At 37.9% G+C, this 20365-nt stretch overlaps 1 long non-coding RNA gene across 4 annotated transcripts in view; it reads left to right on the top strand.

Annotated features, from left to right (window-relative positions):
• Positions 1-20365, top strand: part of LOC112993317 (uncharacterized) — a 591392-nt gene that overhangs the window by 258696 nt on the left and 312331 nt on the right. For all 4 annotated transcript variants that reach the window (XR_010389683.1, XR_010389682.1, XR_010389681.1 and 1 more), the window contains exon 3: positions 19500-19570. This is a non-coding gene — a long non-coding RNA (uncharacterized LOC112993317). The remainder of the gene's footprint in view (positions 1-19499; positions 19571-20365) is intronic.

Below are 20365 nucleotides of genomic sequence, written 5' to 3'. Positions count from 1 at the left end.
TAAGATAGCCCCTTACATACTTCCATCTCTGTCACATGTGAGTGTGACGCATAACCTTAAAGAAGACCTCAACCAAATAATGCTCTTTTATTAACTGTCTTTTTCACTTTAAATACCAATATAACACTGTAGTATTGCCTACAGAAATGTGAGTTCAGAGTTAAGGCTGTATGTTTGAGGAGTGTTTAGATAGGAGCGCAACCTCTGTCTACAAGCAACAACACTCTAATGCTCATTTTCTGCCCCCAGTTGCTCGTTACAGAAACCACTCCAAGGGACATAGTGATGGCCCATTTTTAATTTGTATTAGTCATAGCCAGCCACCTTGTGGAATCACTTCTGGACGAAAGAGGGGTTATTTCATTTTACTTTAAAACAGCAGTCTTGGAAAGCATGTAGAAACTTGTCTTCAACAAAAGTGGCTGTTTAGCTCAAATATATTAAACTCTTCCACTGGAAACCTAGAAAATTTAATTTTTCAGACTGATTTTTCCTGTCTCTGTCAGAGATATGGCTCAATTAAAGATGGTTCTTGTGAGCACATGGTACAGCTGTGGGTGAATGGAATTAGAGGCTTTTGAGCATTCTGAAACAAGTTATTTTACTATAGATTCAGGGTGGACAGCTTGTCTGCCTTTTACTTCTCTAGCCATGCAAATCACAGCATGAGAAATAGCTTCCATGCTTCTTTTATAATGTGACTTCATTGCACCTGAAATTACATTGCAGACGTACTATTTTGAACTCTGGTTTCCCAGTGGAAAGCTTAGGTCAGGCAAAGTAGCCTGGAGGGATACATTTGCCTGATTAAATTTGATGTATTCTATGTATCTTTCCTTACTTCTAGCCTTCTCTTAGTACATTTTTTCCATCTTCTCTAAGTCAGTAATCAACTTCAGCACCCACGTATTAGTGATTACTGTTTTACGGTATATAACATCTTACATTTTGCCCTCACCGTTCCCTTTATGTAAACATAACATGGGAACTGATGAAATTTGTAGCTTGAGATAAACTACACCATATGTATCTAGAAAGACAGCTTTAGACTTGTGTTGCCTTGTTAAATTAATGCCTGTTACAAAAGAAAGAAATCCTGTCACTGAAGCCACAAAATGTACAATTACGAATCATCAGAGGCAGTGAATTCTTTCATTTCATTCTTTTTAATGAAAAGAACTGTATACCAGAAAAAATGCTTTTTAAAAAAACAAAACAACAGTTTGGGCAAAAATCCCTGATAGTCTCTTGAGTATTTAAAAAATGTTTGAAGATATTTTTTGTTGAAAATGAAATTAAAAAATCAAAATTGTCACAGACATGTTTTTACAAGGCAAAAAATAGGCTGTCAAGAAAATTTTAAGTCATTGGATGAACGTGATGTTTGTATGATGTTTAAGGGGTAATAACACTACTGAAGCCTGGTTTCCAATTCATTTGCTTTATATATTTCCCCCTACTTTTCAGTCTTTCTATCCCTCATAGTAGCAGCAGGTCCCATTCTTCTTCCAGATAGCCTCCTCCATCAACGCCCCTAAACCCTGTTTGTGCCCCGATGGCTGGGCTGAGCCAGACCGGGCAGACGGTTGCTGAACTCACCTCTGGCCTTTACATTAGTGGCAACAACTATTGCACTCTCTTGTACCCAGGTGTCCATTTCATGAGCCTTGTAGGAACTTCTTCTCTTTGAGACTGCACCTATTGCAAAGCAGACAGGGTTGAAGTTTGCTAACAAATTCGAAAGTTTATTAAGCTGGAGTGCTGTCACCTACTTGCATGAATGTGGTTTCCTTAGAATGCTGTGTTCAAAATAGGCAAGCCAAAAACATTGTGTTAATTCTGATTAAAAAAAATAAAATAAAATGACTATGAATGCATTTTATAATTCAAAACGGATACATTTTAATCTCATAAAATTTTAGCCTTGTTGAAATATTTCATAACCCAAAACGTTTATTTGATGATGAGTTCTATAATCCAAAGATCTTGAGGGACAAATATTTTGCAGTAAAAGGTTATATTTGTCATCTGCTTCCCAAATTTAATTCAAATTTGAACTATTGCATCAATTTTTTCTTTCCTGGTAAGATACAGAAAATAAACCAATCTAGTTATATCAGGTGTTTTAAATGTTGTCAATGCCACTCTTTATTTTGTGTCAAGCCTTCTGACTAAACTTGTATAAAAAGGTTCACTGAGTGATTGAAGTGGGTTTTAGCGTAAACCAGTCATTTTGCACTATCTGCTGGCCCAAACTGTCTCTTTACCTTTTTAAAGACAAAAAAAGTCAAAAAGACTCTCTCACGAGTCTTCATAATAGCATACTCTGTGAGAAAAGCCTGCAACTTGCTTAACTAGGTACACTTTTTAAGTGAGGTGGTAGAAAGTAATACACTGGGAATCAGTCTAAATAAATCAAGATTTATCAGACAGATGTTCAAAGATGATTAGAAGCCTGAAAATGCAAATAAGTATTGACTAAAACTTTTTAAGTGCCTAAGTCAGTTAGTTGCCTAACTCTCACTGATTTCAGTGGGATTTAGCTGTCTAACCTGCTTAAGTGATTTTGAAAAATAACAAAAGCTGCCTGTCCGCATCACTAGGTGCCTAAACACTTTTGGAAAATTTGTCTCTGCATGTCCTTAATAAAGAAAAATGACACATCAGAACGGGAGAGCGTGTTCTCAAAACAGAGCCAGAACATTGTTTTGGAAAAATCCAACCTGCCATATGAGAGCTCATGACAGACGATTCCTTCATTGACTCCTAAATTTGTTGTGAGGCATGGTACTTAAAATATTTACTGCAAAAAATATGTTGGTCTGTTCAAATGCCCCAAATGATTTTTGTCTATCTCATGATACTTAACAGGTGAAGTCTAGGTAAAGACAGTCAACAAAATCCCAAGCACAGTCTCAGGTATTCACACAGTCAACACAGGATACTCCTTTCGCTATCAGTTGCAGCCAGTAGATAAACACTTCAACAGTCTTAGAAATATTCTCTAATGAAGTGCCTTATTTAAAAAAATGTGTTGCATGTTAACTATTCTTGGGTTGTAAATAGCACCTATTGAAGTTTAATTAGTATAAGTAGCATATCCAGTGGTTCATGTAATTAATTGCAGATTACATATTCAAAAGTCAATGTATTTGTTAGTGGTATGCGTCAAACCTACGACGACTATTTAGGCATGTATTCATTAGATGGCTAGACACAGGATCAGTAGCAAATTGGTCAAGTGTCAGTTAATATGTCAAACAACTACTTCTTTTCTAAGTTATGCACATCAAATGATATATAAGCAACATACACATTCACTTGAGTTAGGTAGTTGTGATAAATTCTAGTTTGATTCTCATTTACTTTTTGTGGCATCTTTGCACTTAAGAGAGGCTTCAGTTTTGCAAGCTTAAGTGAGAGTATAAATTCAGTGAAATTCACTTGAAGTCAACATGTTTGGACCCCATTATAAACTAGAGCCAGACTTTCGGACTCTTAAAACATAGAACCCAGATCTGCAGAGTCAACTGAAAATGTGCAAGACAGCTGAAGATCAGCTGTCGGTATTATCACATGAATAGCCAGCTAGTTAAGTGAGCTATTATGTGTGCTGTTTTCGCAAATAAGAAGGAGAGTTATTTTCAAAATATTTCTACAAAAACGAAATTCTATAAGGTATCCCTATACCATATATATAGACACAATGTTAGGCACAGGAGATTGTAGCGAAAACAAGGTTTTTGTAGCTATATTAAAAGCTCTGTTACTGTTAGATGTATTATTATATAGGGATGAAACAAATAACGTGTGAAGGCTCCCTGCTTTGGTGACTCGTGTGGAAGCGACTGAAGACAAGTAGGGTTTCACTGCTATAATTGTAGGCGTGTTTTGTCTTCTAGAAGTTCGTTAAATGTGGAAAGGAATGAAAATGCAGCTACCAGCATGATCTTCAGATCTCCAGTTGAATTTTTAACATATCTTTATTACAGCAAACTGAGCCAAGATGAAATTAATTCTTTGAATTCCTGAACTAACAATGAAAACTACAGTGCTGTTTTAAAGAATACTTTCCCGAATGGTAACATGCAATGATTATCCAACTGGCACTGGTATGGCCAGTAAGTGGAACGCTAATGTCAGTCCTTATTGCCTGTATTCAGTTTGTGGAGATGGCTGAAAATGGTCAGCATAACCTGATGACTTCCCCTGAGGCAGTTGCGTCTTTGGTCACAGCTGTAAACATTATTCCATAATGCTGCAGTAGAACAGTGGTTTTGAAACACAAGCCCATTACACACACATAAATAAATATAAGTAAATATATAATCCTAGTTCTTGTGCATTCTAGAGTTATCATCAGCATTGTCTTTAAGATCCCATGTGATAAGAGTTTTAAGTTCCTGAAAACAAAAGTTTTGAAGATGAATGTAACACAATTTCTCAAATACATAGTTACCTCATATACAATACCAAAACAAGTAATTAGAAGAAGAGACTATATGTGAAATATAATAAGTTTGTTAGGGAGAGGAAGTTTGGGCAAAAAATCGGACCTGTGCGATTTTCTTACCATGTCCATTTCCCCAAAATCATGTCCAGCGCAGGGAAAAGCATAAGGATTTGGAAAGAGTATTTCTTTGGAAATTGTCTTTTTCTTTGTGATATCTACTAGATTACATTTTTGCATGCTTTTAATTTACTGTTTTAAATAATTCAGTCATTCATGTGTTTTTGTTTGTTTATCATGTAATATTGGAGAAAATGATGCCTGATGTTCTCTAGTATAAGCCTGGTTGAGAAATAGCCAGAGAGAGAGAAAGAGGGAGGCTAGTCTAGGATTTGGCTGGTTCCGATCTATGCTTTGCCTCAGAACTCCTTTTGTGTAGTGTTGACAAGTTATTTTGCCTTCTACCTCAGTTTCCCATCTGTAAAATGGGGATAACACACTACTTTATCTCACAGGAATATTGTGAATAAATACATTACAGCTTGTACTGCACTCAAATTCTTCCTCAAATTCTTTACTTTGGAGATGCTGTTAAGTATCTTACATAGGTCTTAGTGTAAAAGGCCCTTTGTTTACAATCGAATGTCATTATTTTGTGCTTTTATATCCATATGCACAGCAAAATAGTTTCAATACTGCAGAAAGCATATGCTAAGAATTAACATGCACTTGGGGGTACAGTAGAGTTTCTGACGATTTCCTGCTATAGCTTTGGCGTAATGCAGTGATGCACTTCAGTGAGACCTGTGCGATGCCGGTGGTGCCACTGTGTTCTGCGCAGATGGCACTGATGTGCTGCTGTGCTCTACAAGGTGAGGGGAGTCTTTTGTTGGTGCTGGCGACTGACAGCTCTGAGCAGGAATAACAAGATTCTGGACTGTTCATATCTCTAGCTGACTGACTGTCTTCAAAGCTGAAAACAAGGGAGAGCCTGAGGTAAATAATCCAAGCCCATGTTTCCATTACAAAACTGTAATCCTACTACCAACTCATCATTTTATTTTGCTCGTGATGGGTAGCAATTATTTGTCAAGTAGTTCTGAATGTCAAGGGGTTCACTATGTAGGTCTGAAAAAGTATGGTTCTTTCATCATGATCAAAAGAGTGTTTTCAAGGATGATTTTGCCCATTCACTTTGTTCTGGGAGTAGTCAGTTAAAAGATACAAATGTTATGTATGGTTCGTAGCTAGTCAAGACACACAAGAAGACAAAGTCCTTCGATATCTGTTGAATGTAGGAAATGTAGCTAAATCTCAACTCGCTCATCTGCACTTAAAAAAAAGTGTGTGGGGGGAGCAGTATAATGGAAAGAAACTAGCTTTTAATATTGCAAAAACTGATGAGAGCCTTGAGTTCTTCCTGATCATTTCTTCTCCCCATTCCCATTCCTTTGTTTCCTCCATATTCATGTGAATGCAGCTGAATCCCTGACCTACAGTATCCTCCTCCTTCCAGCCCTGGGCCTCCCTCTGAGCAGGGACTGCTAGTTGTGTCAGATAATGCCTGAGCGAGTAGCTGTTGTCTGAAGTGCACAAATGTAAGGTAGGATGAGAGCACCAAACTAATTTTAACTTGTGACCTAATCAAGGATTTGAACCCAAGTCTCCCAAGATAAAAGGCTATTGCACTTATTTTTCATCTGAAAAGCCATTTGGACTGCATATAGACTGTTCCCCTTGAGAGAAGATGTCAGATTGATGTACTGCAGCACAAAATGGGAGTGTAAATGTATGTGATGTTCATGGACTAGTGAATAGGGCTAGTTTACTATGAAATGAATTACTATCAAAATAAACGGGCTACCTCTAACCTCAACTACTGTTTTCTTAGTTGAAGATGATGCTAGCTCAGCTCCAAATAGGTGTTGATTCTGACATATTGTTAATGACACCGTCATATCAGAGAAAGTTTAAATACCGAAAACTTGTTCTCATTTATATTCTAAAAATACAGAATAGAGAAAGGAGCTTAGAGGAATTAAAAAAATGGAAATTGCTCATTGATTCATTGTCACAGTGGTAAGGATTCATTTGCCCGAGTTCTCCTGGACTAATATAGGTACGCTTTAAATTAACCAGCCTTCCCATTTAATAGCCAGGAAGACTGAGTCTGTTCCACTCCGTGGCAAGTGAGAGTGCAAACGAGTAGCCTGTTTTATTGCACTGAATATTTGTGAGGCCAGGCAGATCTGAGACTTAATTCTTACTTTGTGTATTGCTTCAGAAATATAAGTAAAGACTTTTGAAGGAACCTAAAATGCTGGGTACATACCTTTCTCCCTTGAATACTGAGGCCACTGAGGAATGACCATCATCAGATGAAGCTGTATTTCTTTGCTATACAAAGACTGTATCCGATGCCTATGGTGAAAGATGTGGCAATGCAGCTGAAAGACATGCTCTCACACACTTGGGCTATGATTTGAAAGCACTAGTGTACTATAGGCAGTTAGGAGGTCACTGAAGGAATACAGTAGTTAATATTTCTCAGAATCTCCCTAGATTTAGGGAATGATCAGAAATAAGAAGATCCCAGAAGAATCTTAAGGGCTAATTGTCAGCTTGAAAACACTAGCCTTGTAAATTCAAACTGATTTAAGACCTGCTACTGTTTTTGGGTTATACTGGCTTCTACTGACCGTAATCTTGATTAGACCTCATTTTCTCAGGATTATAGAAACACACGATCTCTTCTCAGCTCAATCAAAATATGTAAATATTACAGATTTTGTAACATCAAATATTTGGGCATTCATGTTAATCAGCTCCTTAGAAGTTCTGACATGATTTTGTAAGTCTGTTGGTCACTGGGACGTGCTGCAAAGTGGAAAGCTACTAAAGGAATTCAAGTCAGTATAAATACTGAAACTAAAATTCTGAAATTGAATATCTGAAACAGCAGCACTCGTATACATTGTAAATTATATTTGGTAAAAAACAGCATCTAAACTATTCTGGGTAAATATTTTATTCCTGCTAGTGTGTGATTTTCCTCTACTAAGTTGTAAATAATGTGAATTAACCATAGAGTAAAACAGAAGAAATTTTGTAATGTAGATATGTCTGCTTATTATATTTACTCACCTTTTATATTATGGCCTTCACTAACACCAGATAATATGCTATGTTTATATGATTATGAAAAGTATAGGTTTTGATCAATGACAGTGAAATGAATTGAGTTAAAGATACTGCATTTGTTCTGAGTTATTCATTTGTCTGTTTAAATGTTGCATGATAACTTTATCAAGGGGAAGTCTACAGTGTATACCTGTATCTTCTCATAGGACATTTCCTTGGCAGAACACTGCAGTACATGTTTGGTTGGATTATTCTGTAATGGCATTTGTCATAAATTGTTTGACTTCTATTAATAATGCTGGTGAAAGGACTGAGGTGTAATGTCCATCTCAGGGCAGATTTGAACCATAATCTATCCATAAATAAATATATTAAACATTTTGCATTCTAGCACCTGTAAAGGTTAACTTCCTGAATTTGTTTCTGAGACAAGTGTTGAGTGCAGTGTGGGTATTCTTCTAAATATGTGTGTGTAAAATGTATGCCTATGCAATTGCTGTATTTATATGTATTTATCTGTGTGTTCATGGAAAGGTGGTGTGCTTTATGTACTCAATATAAAACAGTGCCTAAGAATTAAGATAGTTAAGCATGATAATGTTACTTAAGAGTGATGGCTTTAGAAATAAATTACTGAGGTTGATTCAGCAGAATGTATACAACTAGCCTTTTTTCAACTCTTCACACGTTCTTTAGTTGCTGTGAAATAGAAGGGGAAATATGTTTCATGACTAGATAGCGTTTAGGTAGTATTAGTCATTTTGATTGGGATTATTTCTTGTTTCCCTTCCTTTATTGAACTGTAGGTATTTTAGCCCACTATAAATCTCAGATGAGCAGATTGTGGTGGGAGGGGGAGCAGAAAGAAAGGTATATGTAAAGGAGTCTGAAAGCAATACTATGACTTTAAAGACTAGTGTCTTTTGTCTTTTAATGTAATGGGTGAGGGTTGTGTGCACCCCTGGGAATCTTGTTTAAAAATGTTGTGCTCTGTAATGCTGTGGAGCTTCAGGTTCTGAGATGCAAGAGTCACATACACCAAATTAGACTGAATCATGTCCATTGCCTGAGGCAGTGGAAAAGTCCAGAGTCCAGAAAGGATGAGGAACTGGTTTCTCGGCAGGTGGGTTTTTAAAATTATAATAAAAAGATACGACCTTATCAAACTGGGTTACAATCATCTTTTTGTTGTACATGAAAGTAAACTGAGGCATGGAAAGGTGATGTGCCTTGCCCATGAATTCCTAACAGAGCTGTATTGGTCAGAAATAGAAACTGGGTCTCTTGAATGTGACTTGGCTTCAGTTAAAATTTGATGATATTTTCAGGAGGAAAAAGTTTTGAGAGATTTCAAAAGATCTTCTGTATAGTATTTTGCCTTTCAAATATCAAAGCATTTACTGATTTTTTAATAGTAAATCTTCACATGACATTTTATTTCTTCTGGTTATTTCAGGAGTTCTGTGAACCCATAAAGTTCTGTGATAAATAGTACCCTACCAGCAACAATTAGTAGGATTGGGGAATGGAAATATCCTGCATTTTCCATTCCAGCTTGCTAAGCAGAAGCTATACTAGAGCAAAGGGGTCTACAGGGATGGCAAAGGATGAAAATTACAGTGTTTTGGATTCTAAATCCTAGAATCACCCTGACTGTCTGTCTTATCATTCTTGCTTCGCCTGTTTTGTTTTGCTTAAAATCACTCTCCTTAAATTACTTTGCTCCTGTTCCTTCGTTCAGGAGTATGAATCATAATTAATAGCTGCCAAATAACAGGTGCTATTTTCCAACTTGCCTCTGGATTCTTAGAACACCATTGCTCAAATAAAATATGTAGAATAAAATAGTTTGTGTTTCTGAGCTAGTATGTCTTCCACATACCAGCTTGTGAAGCTCTGCCCCACCAGCAGAAGGTGGTGATGCTGTCACATGCCCCTCTATTTTTTTGCAGCTTGACTGTAGTGAATGTAGCCCTTAATGTGACCAAAGTCTCTGTCTTAGAGTGTATTTTAGTTCTGATGAATCAGAGCTGGTTTCTCTTCCATTTTTGTTTTCTTATTTAATATACTAAGAGAAAAGGTATATTATGTCAATGGATATGAGATTGTAATTTTTGGGGGTTGGACAATACCTCCATTATGTGACTGTGATCAAAATAGTTGATGATGAATTTGATATCTTGCTGTGACTAATTGCAGTACATTCCACTGGCACTTTTTCCTTTCTTGCCCACATGGGAGATACCTTGGAAAAGACTGCTTTGTGCAATTATTTTTAATCCTATATATTGATGTAATTTTTCTAATCTTTTTGTTTTCTTTGATAAATTGGCAATCATTGTCTTTACAGGTTAAATTCAAATGTGTTTGCAGTGACTGAGTAACATGTTTAGAGCAGAGAGGGAGATTAGAGCTTTTGTTTTAATTTTTTTAGACATTTTGGAGACACTGTAGCTGCCTTTCAAATTCCAGTCTATATTAATTAAGAATACATTCAGAAATTAAAGTTGAATCATAATATTAAATCTTTGTGTTGTTTCTTTTGGCCATGTATTTTATATGCTTGTTTTTTCAAGCTTTAATTTTGAAAGAGATGAGACCTATCAGTGTTCTTGTAAGAAATGTGATAGAAAATTCCATGTTCAGTAGGTGCTTCTTCAAATCAGAATATGTTATGCCAGTTTAAATTGAGAGAAGCAGTCAACCAGAAAGCTCAGCAAAAACATAAGCAGTTTTTCTTCTGCTGCCAGATATTGCAGTCAGATGAATTTGGCGAACAAACAAACTGGGCCAGGTGCAAACCTATTGAAGTAACAGCTGAGATGGACCCACTTACTCTTGTGGTCATATGCAAACCCCTGTTTGGCATGATCTGACCCGCTGATGAAAATCTGCCTGTGGCTCAGAAAAGCACCACTTCCAGTGATGAGCAGAGTTTAGTATCTGTTCTAGCCTGGCAGTCTGTCCGCAGAGGTTGGTAGCGGAGCTATTCTGTGCCAGGCTGCGCGGCGTTTGGCTTCTGCAGCGACTCCCACAGAGGACTAATGTGTGACCACCAACCTCCCTTCAGTTAATAAATTAAAATCAAACTGACTTGTTATGGTTTTGGTGGTCAAAAGAATAAGTGGCTAACACTGTAAGTAACTCAGCTCTGCAATTTTATGAGCTGTGCGAACGAATGTGAATTACAGCCGTGGCCTTCCAGGGAGCATGCCCCAAAGCGGTCTTGACCAGCGTGGTGCAGACGTTACGCTGCGTGCACCCAGAGCGCGGCTGGCGATTTCCCCTTGCTCTGCTTCCTGTTATTTTCCACGGTGTAACACCTGCAAGAAACATCTTCCTAACCTTTAGCTGTTTCTCTTTCTAAGGGTTCAGGGGTCTATGAAAATAGCTGGTAATGTTTTCTTCTAGTGTACTTTGTTCATTACTTTTGCTGGTGCCATAGAACTGAAACTTCCCATTCGAGTGCACTGATCTCATCAGGGCTCCTGACAGGAGCAGGCTAGGAGACACACTGACTAACCTGTCCTGGTTTCTTGGTTTTCAGCCAGCTCTCTTGCCAGCCAGCCTGCCTGCTAGCTGCTGTGCAACCTGCCAGGCTCCCTAGCTTTCCAGAGGCCTGGCCGGCAGGTTGCTGGGCAGCCAGGCTCCCCAGCTGCCCGCTTGATTGCTTGCCTGGCTTCCCTGAGCTGAGTCTCTGCAGGTGCAAATCCTACTAGTCCATCAAAGAAATAATTTGTTGCTGTTCCCCAGGCCATTAGTAAGGCACTGTGTTTGGTGACAGGGAGAGGAAATCTAATGATACACAGCGATTCCAAAGGGTTTGTCATTTAAATAATTCCTAATAGAAAACCATTTCCCCTAGAGCTGGGATGGTCAAACCACTCCAGATGACTTGAACCTTGTTTCAGATCAAGGCATAAAGGTGAAAATGACTTGATATTAATGCTTATGTTTTTAAATTTTAGGTGCAAAATTGCATCTTTAGGGTGCTAAGGTTTCAGAAGGGGGCACTTTCTATATTTTTAGTCTAATCTGCTACTTCCTGTGGGCCTGAGATTTCCTCTTTCTGTATCTGCCTGTTCTTGTATTCTGTGCCTAATACTGTGGGGCTTGTAGTTGAAATATCCTGTGTCCTATATGAATTGCCTTGAATAAATATAACTTTGTAATCAGTTGTGGCATTCTCCCCATACCCGTGGCCCTGGAGGAGAGTGAAAGTGAGTGATGCAAGGGTAGCTGTTGAATTTCCCCTATCCATGATTTAGCCAAAGGGGAAAGAACATGACTGCAGCCATGGTTAAGTTGTAATGGGCTTTACCACTCTGTGTCTTCTCAACAGCTTTTGAGCAGTACAGCACAAGCTTGACTCATCTGTGTTATATTCTACCAACTCAGAAAGACTGACTCAAATTCCCTACTAAATATGTGACCACAGGGTTTCATGTTCAGGACTTGAACATATAATGTAGCTTCAAGGTTATTCATTTTAAGCTTCCACAAAACGTAGGAAAAGTTAAGAAAAAGTAGTTTTCTGTGGATAAAAGGAAAATTCTTAGAAAATACAAAGGGCTTCCCTTTTGCTGAAGTGGTTGTATGGAAAAATTCCACTTCAGCTTTGTCTTTAGATTGAGAAGTTCACTTTGTGTCTTTACTTTAATGATTTTTAGAGATATTTTAGGGAGTTTCTGACATCTTTATGTTCATATTTTAGAGAGTTTTCAGCTGTGCAAATCTCAGTTTACATCAGAGGTCATTTCCAAGCCCAGTCATATTTCATGGGTTTTGCAGGCATTTCTGTATTAGAAACTCAAAACTACATGGTGTGTAGGAACCATTAGAAACAAATGTTATATGTTTTCATTCTTTCCCACCTGCCAAGATGTTTCCTTGATGGCTGCAGCCAAGAAAACCATTACAGATGAAGATTAGATTAAAATAAATTGATTTAGAGTCCACAGGATGCTGCCTTTGGGGAGATTTCTCTCTATAAAAAAGATTTATATATATTTTTATGTATGTGTGTGTTTTATACATACATATGACATACAGTGCAACAGGATGCAGAAAGAGGTAAATCAAATAGGTCTGGAATTAGGTAGGGAGATCTGGATTTAGAAAAGGGGCTGTAAGAAATCTGGCTTACCTACAATGAGTGTAGGTACTTTATTGTTCATGATGATTCTATTTTTTGTTTTGCTTTTAATGTGCTACAGTCTAGTCTTTTGTAGTCTATACTTCAGCATATTGGCAATTTGGAAAACTGCAAAACCAGTTTAACGGATACAGTTTCTGTGCTGTTAGACTAGAATTGCGAATGTATACACGAAAGGCAGCTCTAGTCACTTCTTTGTATAATTACTATTCTTAGTAGATACTGTGAACTGTTGTCAAAGAAATTTCAGTCTCCTTACCTTGTAGAAGGCCCTCTATCAATGTGGAACACATTTTAATTCAGTAAACTTCCCTGAAATTCGTGGCTTTTCCGTCATGGATCTTAGTATGTACTTTGAAGCCTCTTTAGAAAACCCTCCAATTCAGAGGGCCAGCCCTGGATTTTAGGAGTGTGTTCAGTCTCTTCTGCCTTTTCATTCAGGAATTCAAGACTCTGGTTTCCCGTTCTTTGATGCTAGACCTATGCACTGCTGAATCAGTCACAGGTACAAATTTGAGTTCATTCAAGAAAGTCTGAATGACTGCTTTTCTTTCGAGTTAACCAGAATGCTGGCTAGGTGCTTTGTCTGGGTTGAAAGATGAAAAAACAAAACAAAAAAACTCCAAAGATTCAAAACCTTGAAAAGGTATCAGAACTAGCAGAGCAAGTTTGTCTAAGATCAGCAATTATTTGATGTGTCAGATCAACGCTTGTCACCCTAGAATCGGATTTACCACCTCAGAATCATGGCTTCAGTGGATCTTACATAGTAAAAGTAATCTCTTGCAGGGCTTTTTGTTCAAGCTAAAACGTAGAACCGGTCATGATGCTGGACTGATAAAATAAGAGCTTTCAATGCAGAAGGCTTATGTATTGCAGATAATACTTAATGAATTCTACTTAATTTGTAACATGAACCTCTCTGCATCTTGCCAGAACATCCAAAGTAATAATACCACATCCACTGCAATAAAATTATCATCTGCAAACACATATCAACAAAAGAGTAGTAGGAAATATAGGAAAGAAAGGCGATAAATATAGAGGCAACATGTGTACAAGACGAATCTCTTGATAATGATAAAAGAGAGGCAAAAATCAGTATGACAGTATGAACCATTGTCACTATCTTTCACTAGTTCCTTCCTCTGCTGCTGTTTCCAAAATCACAGCTTCTGCCACTAGTTTCCCTGTTGTCTATTTTTTTTAAAACTGTAAAGACATCCCGTGGTAACAGAGGAGGGGCAAAGTGCAGTTCCTAATTTTCTCTGCCTCTGACTTTTTAAAAAATTGTTTGTCCTGTAATATATCCAACTTACACCTGCCTTGTCTAATAACATCTGGGAAGGAAAAAAAAAACAGAGAAGTGATCTCATTTTTCTTCCATTTTCGAAACCATTATGGTACACAGTAGTATTTGATCTGCTAATACTTCTTTGTAAACTGATGTGTCAGTGGCTGTTGAAAAGCACTGTTTAATAACTATATATTTTATATAGTATATATATGAAACTATATATTGTTATCAAATATATCCCTGTGGATAAAAGTGTGATAGGGTGATAATTCCTGAGAGTTAAGTTATTTTAATAATCTGCAGATCAGCATTCCCAGAAGTGCAGATTTTTTTGATTCCTGCATCAATATACAGCCATCCTGCTGAACTGATCATCTCAGTGCAGTATGTGGTTTCATCCAGTACCTGGATTCTTTGCTGACATTATCCACGGGCGTGAACACTGCTCTCCTGACTAAGCCTGTCAGCTCGCTTCACCTGGGCCACCAACAGGAGACCTGATGGCAATAGCTTTCTCACTGATGAAAAGAAACAAATTTGAACTGGTGGCTTACAGGGGAAAGGCTTTATGACTCCTTAGCCGTGTCTGGCGCATGTATCTTTCTGGTTTATTGATGCAGGTTGAGAAGGCTTGCTGTAATAGTGGCCTCCTGCTTTGCTTTCCAAAATTTTTTAAATGAAGAAGTGGTACGTTAGCACTCACTAGTCACACTTTGAATACCTTGGGGTCAAGCATTCAAACTGTGTGTGTGTCTGTATATTTTAGAGTATGCTGGATCTCAGATCTCCTCCTGCAGAAAGCCTGTCTAGACACCTGTAACTAACTGGCCCCTAATTATCTTGTAAATAAAGCACACTTAAGGGCTAGCTGAGCTGCATCTAATAAAAGTTATTTTCAGCCTTTCACTGCACAGTTAGTACACAAAAACCATTTCCTGGATAACAGTGCCTAGAAGCCTAGAAGCAGAAACTGCCTGCACCAGACAGCCAGACTTCATTCTTATTCCTCAGACTTTTAAATGCTATCATTTAGAAAAAAATGAGAGGCAAATTTTTATAGGAATCTTTGAGGTTGCCTGCTTAAATCTTCTCCTTTCCAATTCAGATACAAAAACAAAAATGCTGAAAGGAAGAAGGCTTTGCCCTGTCCTAAACAACTAGATGACCATTATCCATTGACTCTTCTCATGTAAAAGTAGTCACTGTTAGCCTGAAAAATAAGCATGGGCTTTTCTTTTGTTTGATTTTAAACCACACAGTGAAGCTTCTTTTCATTCTACATTTCCTATTCATGTGAAAGCATTATTTTCATTGTATTGGGCGTATTTGCTAATTGGAGGGTGCTGTTTTGACTGTGGTTTTTCTAGGAGTTTTTATCCTTGAAATTGAGTCTCTGTAAAATAGAAATGAACCTTTTGGAAGTTGAGAGGGGCAGTTTGGATAAGCATGCTAACACGAAGGGTTAAGAATGTTTTGAAGTCCACAGCTGAGCAGAGATGAGCTCAAGCTCTATAATGACTTAAGCAATGAGGACCTGGATCAGTGTTGTTTAGTCCAAAACCCAGAAACTGTTCACAAGCAGTCTGTTTGTCCCCTTGTATTAGAGGTTTGCTTTTGTTTGTGTTTATGCTGCCTTTTCTTATTTTTCTTTTTTTTTTTTTTAACTACTTTGGTAAGGAGCTAGAATATACATGAAGATCTCTAAATGCAGGATATATTTGGTCAATCTCTGTTATGTTCAAATCTCATTTAGATGGCAAAAAAACCACCTTTTGTCCAAGAAAATATCGCTCATGGATAACTTTCACAAAATAATAGGAAAGATACACTGATACTTTAGGATTAAAAGTATGAATCTTGAATATTTCTAAAATTTGCCTTTTAAAAGGACAATTTATACTTTGAGCTGTCACTGATGACTTTCCTCCAATTTCTTGAGGGAATTAGGTTTCAAAAGTATGGGGTTTTTTTCTGTTGCTAGCAGAATTTTTTAGAGATGGCATCTTCCCACACAATTATTCTTTTCCCTAAGTTTAATCATCTCAGTTCTGCTGACTTAAGTGGCAAAACCGGTTTTAATGCTTTTTGCTTCAGCTACCACTGCAGAGAAGCATCTAGAAACTATTGTTAAATACAAAGAGAACAAGATTTAACTAAATTACAATTACTAGCTGTTAGGCATTATCTGTCAAACTGGGGGGCATTATGCATATCACAGATGACATTATTTAAAAATATTGCACGGATTTGCTTTACCTTGTCTACAGTAAAACAGAAATTTCCTACAGTAACTGGCATTGCCCCACAGCTAGCAGCACCATCAGCAGTAATAAAGAACAGCTGCTGAAATAGCTGTATGCTGTGGCCTTAATGCAACATGCAGGACCTTTTATTATCAGCGATGACTGAGACCGGGACCTATGTGAAACATGTACCTGCCTAACTTGCCGATTGGTTATTTTGGTGGTATAGTTAATGGTTGACTAGCCGCGTCTTTGCATTTGTATGCTAGGCATGTTGATCTGGAACAGACATGATGAGACTTACAGAGTCATTTTTAGAGAACCAAAACTGCTCTATGATGACTATAACAAATTTGGTTTCATAGAGCAAACCTCATCCTTTATAGATCTGTCATCATACTCTAATGGCTCATTTTACTATGAGAGGCCAAATGCTGAAGACAGTAGATTTGGACTGGTGTAATTCGGAGTTGCAGTTGGTGTACAGATTACCTGGAAATCACATCATGGAAATCTTCCTGGAGATAGAGCTACAGACAGTAGCTTTTTTATTATTTAGCCCAGAAGTAGCAGTTTTGCAATGGAGGAGCATTTGTTATATCCATCCATCCATCCCTCCATCCACCCATCCTTTACAAACTGCTTTTCCTGTAGACTTTTTGCAGTTTTATTGTTTTCCTGTGTTTATTTATCCATTTTGGAATTAAACTGTGCTATGGTGACATCTTTCCTTAGTTACTAGCTCTGACCATGCGGGCTTACTGCAGTTTTGGCTGAAGCACGTTAACATCTGTTCCTTTTATTTGGCTGTATTGAAGAAAGACAGAGAAAAAGCAGAATTAAAAAAGAAAAGACTGCTGTTGAGAGACCCACTTCAGAGAACAATTTCACTTTGTCATGCAGCAATTATTTACGAGTTTTGAATACTTTCCTGATTGTATAAGATTTTTGTTTGTGTTTCTGTACAAAATAACAAACTCAGGGAGTTGGTTCTGGAAGAAGATATAGGGAGAGATCAAATGAATTCTTTATAATGTCTCCCTTGATTCAGTTGAAAAGTTTACTTTTTACTGCACAGTTCTGGCAAAAGTGTGGGTCCAGCGCCAGGAATACCTCCCCTTTGCTTATTCTCTAATACCTATTATGAATAAATCCTATGTGAAAACACATTAAAGTGTGTGGGATTTTTTCAGTATAAAGCATTTCTTAAGTAGCAAGAAAGTGCTGTCATCTAGTAAAGCTTTGAGAGGTTGGAAGCAAACACCTGGCAAACTAAATTATTTTCTTTTGGGCTCTTGAGTTAAAGGAGATCACTTTAAAAGTTTGCTAATGTTACTTCAGAATATAGTTGATCCAGCTTTACTGGGCGGCAAGCTGCCTACAGGAGTTTAGGAGTTTTAGAGTCAGAAATACTGCTGTGCAGTTTGCAAGTCCTGCGGATAAGAGGTATGGTCCCTAGGGAGGAAACGGAAAGTGCAGTGCTTTTGACATAACAGATGCCGTGTGCAATTTTATTTGCAATATTGGCAGCAGCGAAGTGAAGACTTTCTTAGAAAAGCATGGTGGTCTGTAGTTCCAGGGCTTTCTGTCAACTAATATACCTCAATTCAATCTTCCATGCAGATAGGCGTGAATAGTTATTTTTGCTGACAGTGAGATAGGCAGTACCACAGCAGGGAAGAGAATGAGGTAGAGAAATGCTAGCCTGACCATTTCACTTTCTCCTGAAGAGCTCAGGGCAACAGGTCTGCAATCCAGTCACTCTAAGTGGTATTAAACTTGCAGCTGCATGTTGTTTTTGTTGGCAGGAGGCGGCCACCACTGAGGGTCATGATCTGGGTTGGAAAGAATTGTTTTTCTTTGGAGGCTAGGTAGGCCTCCAGGAACTGGAAATTAGTTCAACAGGTGACCTGAGACTTGACCGGAGACTTTTACTGAAAAAACAGTTGTTTTGAGCAAAGCCTGTGTATTTCAGCTTGTAGGGCATGCAGAGCTACAGTGCTCAGCAGGCAATGTGGGACTCTACAGAGTCTAGTACTCCCAGGATAAATCCAGGATGCCAGGAATCCTGTTTGGCTATAGGATTTCAGTAGATTGTACTTACCTCTTTTCATGGCTACCTCACACTTCCTTTGGGCTGGAAATGTCTGTTGACTCAGAAAAACACAGGGTGTCAAAGTAATTCACTGACTCATTTACCAAGAGTAAATGAATAGGGAAGATCATCAGCCTCAGACAGCAAAAGGTCCTTAAAGAATAGTCTACCTTGAAAATAACTTTTCAATGGTTAAAAACACAGAGCAGATGATTGCATTACTATAATTGCCTCCCAGCATAGTTCTGGAGAAAAGAAAGTTGTTGTGCCTTGTATGCTGAGCATAACCAAGCTTGTGCTGTCTTACACTAATGAAAAGTGGCAGGATGTTGTTAGCACTGACTCTGCGATTTATTCATTGAGGTCTGGAACTCCTGGCACTTCCTTGCGCTTTCTTGCTCTTTACCTTGCTGAGGTAATGCAAAGAATGTGTAAGATGTTTCCATTCTCATTCCAGTAGTTTCCTACTTACACTGAAGTAAATGGAGTGAACAAGTCTAATGCTAGCACTGTGATTGTCCATTATATTACATCAGCTTTATGCTGGGCTGGCTTATTCAGGTCATCAGAGTCACACTGGGCGTGAAACTGGAAGTTCACAAACTTGGAAGACCTATCTGCCATTAGCTGCACAGGTCAAACTGTTGGCAGATGTCCTGTTGCACAGATGGCCATTCAGTAGCAATTGCAGGATGGTATATGTTTTATTGGCAAAGCATTTCTGCTTGTGTTGAATGACAGGTGTCTTTTCACATATTATGGGCTTGGATCATGTGCACAGTAGTCCTGTTACACTGTGTAAAGAGTCCTAAAATTGGACATCAGTTACATCTCCCGTAAATATTTTTCTTCAGAGGGAGTTTCATGAGGAGATATGTTATTACAGAACCATTTTTAGGAAGATTATTTTATTTTGTATAATGGGAAATCCTACAAGTCTTTTTCAGAAATAAAGTCAATAATCTCTTTCTTAATAAGCTGTTTTTATTCCCTGTATTCTGTCAAGTTTGGTGCAAATGCTGGAGCATATCACCTGGGAAATTTCCCAGTTTCATCTTCAAAATAAAGGGCCTTTGCTATCAGCTACTCAGTAACTAGTAACCTTTGCTTATTTGCAGGCTGACAGAAGCACGTCAGATGACCTAAGAAGGACATGTGGATCTCCGAGAAGTTGCTCTCAGTCTCAAAGGTAGGATAAGTTACAGTGCAAATTCCATAGTAATATTCTTTCAGATAAAATAATTTCCTCAGCCAGGTTTTTATACCTTTATGTGAATTAGGCAGGTGAAAGAGGCATGAGCAAAAGAATAATGTGACTTTTAGATGATGCTCATATGTGTGTATGATGGTGCACAATATCATTTGCATTTCACATCCATTTTTCTTTTTATACCCTTTTAAGGCCACTACAGCCAGAATTTTGTAAATGGCCTGACATGTTAGTGAGAACTCAGCTCAGAGACCTTTCATTTTTTGGACATAGCTTACTGATTTCCAAACTTATTTTCAGAACTACAGTTTTATGCTGTGGCAACTGAAACAATACCATGTTATCTACACAACAAATTAAAAGTGACCAGATCTATCAGGTGTCACAACAAACTGCCAGGTAACCACTGGAACAAAAATGATGTATGGAGTTCCTTTAATAAAAAAAGGCGAGATCTTTCCACTAAATACAGAGTTACTATGAATCTGTGATGAAGTTCTCAAGCATTACTGGTATGAATTAAGGATGAATCACTCAGTCTAACTTTTCATGGCCAAGGATCCACAGTCTGAATCTTTTTATACCACCACTACAATTAGCTGTGCTCCTGCATTAAACCTGATGTGAGTGACAGCAGAATCAGGCCCACAGTTCTTTTTCTTACTTGAATATAAAGTAGGGAATTCAAGCATACATGAAGCTAAACTTCCACTGCCTTTGTTTCTCTATTTTACATTTTTGTAGAGGTACTTATGGCTCTGTTTTGTTCTGTTT

Source organism: Dromaius novaehollandiae, chromosome 6 (genome assembly GCF_036370855.1).
Source record: "Dromaius novaehollandiae isolate bDroNov1 chromosome 6, bDroNov1.hap1, whole genome shotgun sequence".
Lineage (NCBI taxonomy): Eukaryota > Metazoa > Chordata > Aves > Casuariiformes > Dromaiidae > Dromaius > Dromaius novaehollandiae.
Note: the sequence above shows the minus strand (reverse complement) of the source record. Positions and strands in the feature narration are given on the sequence as shown.